Below are 6,287 nucleotides of genomic sequence, written 5' to 3'. Positions count from 1 at the left end.
TTTCACTTTTGGAGGGAAAGGAAAGGCAGGGATGAGGGGAGTCAGACCTGCCAATATTGAGGAGCTGGAGGGTGGAGCAGAGAGCTACAAATGAGGCTGGGTGGAGGGGAGGCACTGCTGCAAGAATTCTTAAAGACAGTTTCCATAAACTCTACTCAAGCCTGCAGAAATGAGTGATAATTAATGCCTAGAACACCCCTGCTTCCTTTTTATTCAATTATCCTGGTGGAGTGCTTCTGCTTTGAGCCCCAGGATGGTGAAGGCTGGGTTTTCCTGCCACAGCACTATGGCATGCAGGAATCCTGCAGTAGCTTGGGGGCCAATTACCTGGAAAGGCTAAAGACACAAGCAGCAGCTCTTCAGAGTGTTTTTCAGATGCAGGGAAACACAAGTGGAGGCCAGTTCAGTGTGTGGGTGAGAGAGACTTGAGGAGGGAGTGCATCAGGCTCTGTGTGCTGCTGTGTCACAGTGTCACATCAGAGCTGCCTCTCCCTCCCTTGTTCAATTACCGCGCAGGGTTTTGAGAGATGCATCAGCAGGAGCGGATAATGTGACAGGATTTTCCTCAAATGCTGCAGCTGCCCAAACATCCCTCTTTGCAAGATGTTTTTAAATAAAACTACACACTTTTGGATGGCAGTGCTGAGACCCCTTTCTGGGGAGTGTGGATGCCTGGGGAGCTGTTGGCTGCTTTACATCTCCATCTTGCAATGGGGAGGAGCAGTGCAGGGCTGAGCAGATGTTGCCAGCCAGAAAATTTTGTTCTGAAGCACTGCAGAATACTGTTAGAATTGCTAGAATACTGCTGGAATTCTAGCAACAGGAAAGCAAAACCCTAGTGGTCATCAGGGATTCCCTGTCTGTGACCATTCAGCAGGCAGCTGTCTGAAATTCAGTGGTCTCATAGATGGAGAAAGCTCCATAGAATAACTGGCTAGCTTTCTTTTCATCTTTTAAATCCATAATGCATGTATGTACATATTGTTAATAATTCATATTAATGGAGAGCTCTTGCCCAAGAGCACATTCCCCTATCACAGAAAATAAATTGTTTAATGATGTCTAGGATAGAAATCAGAGGCTGGCTCTAAATCCAGCTATTACAGAACAGTGCTAGACATGCAGTGCACACTTCCACAAACAAATAAATTCATTACAGTTTAATAACAGTGGAAATAAAAAATGTAAGGTAATTTAAATAATGTGCAAAATAGAGCCATATTTTATCCTAAAGCCATAATGCCAAGTACTCACATTCTCAGGAATTCTTGAAAGCCTTTGGGGCTGGCCTTAAGTGCAGGCAAACAATAAGGTGGAATTTTAATGTTATCATTGCGGCCTAAATTTACAGGGAGGCAAAATTCAGTTTTGTGGTGGTAGTTGTCCAAGCCTGGGTGTCAGATGGAGCAGAGTCTGGGAATGCTCAGTTTGGTGCTGGGTCACTCAGTAGGTTTGTGTAGCGGGTTCTGGGGTTTCAGAGCAAAGGACAGGATCTGCAGAGCCTCCCTGCCACTGAGGAAAAGCAGGGTTGGGAGATGCCAGCGGTGCATTGCAGAGGTGGGAAGGAAGGTGAGGAGGAGAAACAAGACCTTGCAGGCTCAAACTGCAGTAGTCTTGCAGAGAAATGTTGCCAATTGTCTGCACCCTTTGATTGTTGGCTAATTTAAGCACCTTGTTTTCATCTGTTTTAAAACAAAATAAGAAGTGGGATTTATCTCTTGCTTAGAAATGAGTAATAACAGAAGATTCATTAGTGACTGCCTTTTTGTTTTTCTAATCCCAGCAACTGAAATATTCCTTATGATGGTGAGAGCTCACTCTGCTGGGTTCTGTCCTGTCCTGCTGGTGTTTTCCCTGGAGTGCTCCTCTGCAGTGGATTGCTCCTGGCCCTCAGAAACAAACATTCCAGGTGACCCAAAGTGCTCATGTTTTGCATATCTTCCATCTTCCCTGCAGTTTCATGGATCTACAGTCCACGTGGACCATTTCAGTTGGATGCTGTGTCAGACTGGGAATTTTTCGTGCTGATTCTGTTGTAAATATTTGTGTTTGCTCTCTGATAGTTCAGCTTCAAATAATTTTTTTGCTTGTCCTATTAAATGGTTGCTCTGTTTCACAGAATGGCCACATGCATCTTTCCCTGGGGCTGAATTAGGTGTTCCTCTAGGTGATGTGTAAATCTCTTATGCTGTGATAACAGCAATGTCATCCTGGGAGAGGGGCTCTTTCCTGGTCAATGTTCTATTAAAATAGTATTGAGTTGGTATTGGTTTAACTTGAAATCTGCATATTCTCATCTGCAACATCTGTATCTGATCAAGCTGCTCTGAATATGTGTTTGTAGCCTCAACTCATCCCCCTCAGTGAGTTTTTGATTCTGGGAAGGTTTAGCTCAGAAATCTCAGGCCAGTCTGGATTTTGAATTCAGGATATCCAAGCAGGCCTAGATTTGACAGCTTTTGGGGTCTGATTGGAATTTCTGGGGTCATTAAATGGTTCTGAAGGCTCTTTCTGAGACTGCTAAGAACAATTTTGAATGTTCTCGTGCCACAACCCTATCAGACTGATCATCAGCCTCACAGACTGAAGGTTTAACCTCCCAAGCATGCCATATCTGTGTACTAATAACCATTAATGGGATCTCAGCCAATTATTTTCCCAGAAGATCTCACCATACCATCCTGGAGTAACTGAATTTGGTCATTTTAAAAATGCTGGCCATATTATTTTTCTTTTAAAGTCTGTGCAGTATTTTGCACATTCATTCTCCTTTCACAAGCAGGAGAGATTTTGAGAACTGGCTTTTTCTTGATGTTTGTCAAAGGGAACTAATTTTTATTCAATAATACATTTTTTTCTTTCGAATAATCCAGAAATTTTAATATACTTGCTCTGTTATACAGTAAGAAAATGACTGTTTATCCCAATGGATATTTTTTCAGGAAAAAAAAAAAAAACAAACCTCTTTGCTTCTTTGAGGGTTTAAACATGAATTCTCGTTTCCTCTCAATTCTCTGTCTTGTGATGCTCCTTGTCAGATTAATGTGTTTTAAAGTTGTTGGTTGGTACCTGAGCTGTCAAAAAGGAAGATTAAAACCACACCTTTCATTTTGGGGGATTCTTTTTGCATTGCAAAATGCAGAGGAAGAGAAAGCAAACCTTTCCTGCTTACTGCTGGCATGCATCTGAGACTGGCTGTGTGTGCCATCCTGGTTATGTTTTGGGGTTAGGAAGAAATTTCAGTTTCTGTCAGCCCTGGATATTCACACTAGAACAGATTCAAGATCCTGAAATGGTTTTTATTTTGTGAGGAACAGAATGTACAGAAATGAAGGGTCATGGGTTTGATTTTTATCTCAGGCACAAACAGGGCTTGTGACTCAGGACAGAAATAATTTCTCCCTGCTTCCTTCAGGAGACTGGAACTGTTCCATTTGCCTTCCAATGTAGTGGATACACTTACCTTATACAGTTAATAAGGACTGTTAACATATTTATAACATATTTATATTTATAAATAGTTAACATAATTATATTAACTTTTTAATTTTCATGAAGTTTTCAGCTAGGAAAATAGACAATGTTTGTAATGCTAACAAACTTGCTGTAGTTTTTTCAGATATAATTTCAGAAGAAGTTACTGTGCAAATCCTCAGTGTATTTTTTACACAAATTGAAATAATTTCTGAAAGAAATACAGAGGATAACCTTTGAGTTCAAGCAACAGGAGGCATTCTGCAGCAGCTCCCTTTGGTCCCAGGTTCTGATGAGACCATCAAGGCTGGCCAAGGCCCATAAACACTGCGGAGGTTTGGAGTGATTTTGTTCACCAGTGCTACTAATCCAGCTTTAAATCAATTTTTCAGAACCTCTCTCCTATTCTTCTCTCAGTCTGAGTAATAAAGTGCATTCAGGGGAGATGATGCACATGAGAAAGTGCTGCTCATTTCACAAGACTTGAAGAATAATCCAGGACTATATATTTCTCCAGTGTTTCAGTTAGTGTTTAAGTGATTCAGCCATCATTTTGGCTATGCACTTATTATGGAAGGTGCTTGATTTTGATCTAATATGTTCTGAAGACTTCTAAGACCATTTTTTTACAGTTTCTTAAAGTAAGAGCCTCTTCCACTCTCAATGACCATAAATAACTCACTTTTCTGGATATGGATATATCACCATATCTTGCAGTCAGGTCAGTTTTTTTACATGGAGCAAAAAACCTGATGTGGGAAAACAACCTGGAAAAAACAGTGAAATCAAACAACAGCTGATCCCTATGCACATGTGATGGATAGGCATACTTAAATGAAAAATTAACCATTTAAAATCCAGATCTTAACTTGTCTCTGTGCTCGTTTTGTTGAAATTACAAAATATGCCAATTTTTCCATTCATGCCAAATACCAATTAGCAAGACAATAAAAAAAACAAACAACCAAAACAAGAGAGACCCTTACTGTCACTGGCAGAATTCATAGGCAGAGTGGTTTCTTTCACTGGGATATCATGAAATTAACTGGATTTTTGGGTAAGGTTTTGGCTGCTTGAAGTCAGTAACGCACAGTTCGTTTTCAGTGTGTGTTTTTGTAGGTGCTGTGTAGGAAAGGACAGGCTGACAACAGATTTTCAGAGATACTATGTTGGATTTTGCTGACAAACAGGCAATATTTTGGACCTTATAAATAATTGGATCTTATAAAGAATCATTTGCTCAATTTTGATGTGTCCCACAGCTTTCTCAAATTGTTGTTTAGTGCAAAAATAGGATAGTAATTGAATTAATTGCACATTTTTGAAGAAATATTTCTTGTTACAGTGAGCATGATGACCAGTGATTTTTTTGTGTGTGTGCAACAGTTCATTTCTGTGTGCAGATTTCTTCCAGACTGAAAAATGCCAACCAAAGCTGTAAATGCACTTGGACCAGGTCACACTGAAAAAAGATGAAAGTATGTTCAATTATGCAATATATAATTTCCCTTTCTCCTCCTGTCCCAGGTGGGTGTTGTGTGACAGGATGGAGTGTGCCTGGTTACCATAGGAATGCAACATGCAAGGAAGCTTCTAAATAGAAAGCAGTTAACCTAACTAAGCATCTTTTGGTGCCACTGCCTCATTCCTTTACACCTACAGCATTTAAAAGGCAGATATTTGGAAATAAGCTTTACCCAGCAAAGTTACAGAACCCTGAGAAAACACCAGGAGGAAAGGCAAGTGTGTTTCCAGCTGTGTGTAAATGTGCAGCTCAGAGGGGATGAGTGTTTTTATCTCTCTGCTACAACCTGCTCTTACAAGAGAGATACAATTCCTGTCAGCTACGGAGCTGATGGGATCTGAACAAGGCTTTTCATGCCCATTGCCTTCCACTCTTCATCAGTTCTGCTCTGTCATGATTAATGTGCTCCCTTGCAGCAACCTTAATTGTTTTTTGAGGGTTAGAAGAGCGATCATAATCGCAGATGTTATGGATTTAATTCTGATCTGCAAAGAGACTGCGCTGTGAGCAAACGTTTTCATTTTGAGCACTTAAATCAATGGTTTTCAATTACAAATAGAGAACACAGGAGCTGGAAATGTTCCTTACCAGAGGGTAGATCCTACCCCTATTAGTCACTCACATTGCCTGTTTTTCAGGCATTCGTGGTTGAAATTGTGAGCTCTGGAAATAAAGGATGTGGTATCTTCTTGTGGTGTTGTGAGGGTCTCCAGGACAAGGTGCAAGACGAGAATTTGACTCCAAGTTCTCAGAAGGCTGATTTATTACATTGTATTAAAAGAAATACTATACTAAAAAAAGAGAAAGGAGACATCTCTTCTCAGGAGAAGAAGTCATGGCGAAAGGATTTTTCAGAAAGTATCATGGTGACAGTATCTACAAAAAACATTCCCATTGTGGATGATCTCTAACTAATTGATGAGTACAGATTTTAAAAAAGCAGCTTAGGTGGCCACATTCTCTTGAGTGCCTCGCCATGAAATGGCATTTGGGCTATGAATGGAGTGGACAGTCTCATTTCCGTCCTCCCTTCTTCTCCCCCATGTCCAAGTTTTGTGTACCACAGAGGTTTATTCCTACAGTAATGTGCTGCTCTTTGTTGTTGTTTGAACTGTTGGTGTTTATTTCTGTTCTTCCACCCTCAACTTACAGCAGGGTGCAATTCTTCTGTGCCTACATGCTGGCAATGCCATGAGGGAACCTCCAGGGAAGCAGCTGCTGATTATGGCAATGCATGAGGAGAAATCCCAACCCTTGAAAGAACACATAGCCAGGAGCATGACTTCAT

This window comes from Geospiza fortis, unplaced genomic scaffold (assembly GCF_000277835.1).
Source record: "Geospiza fortis unplaced genomic scaffold, GeoFor_1.0 scaffold390, whole genome shotgun sequence".
NCBI lineage: Eukaryota > Metazoa > Chordata > Aves > Passeriformes > Thraupidae > Geospiza > Geospiza fortis.
The sequence above is the reverse complement of the archived record's forward strand: the minus strand, read 5'-3'. Positions refer to the sequence as shown.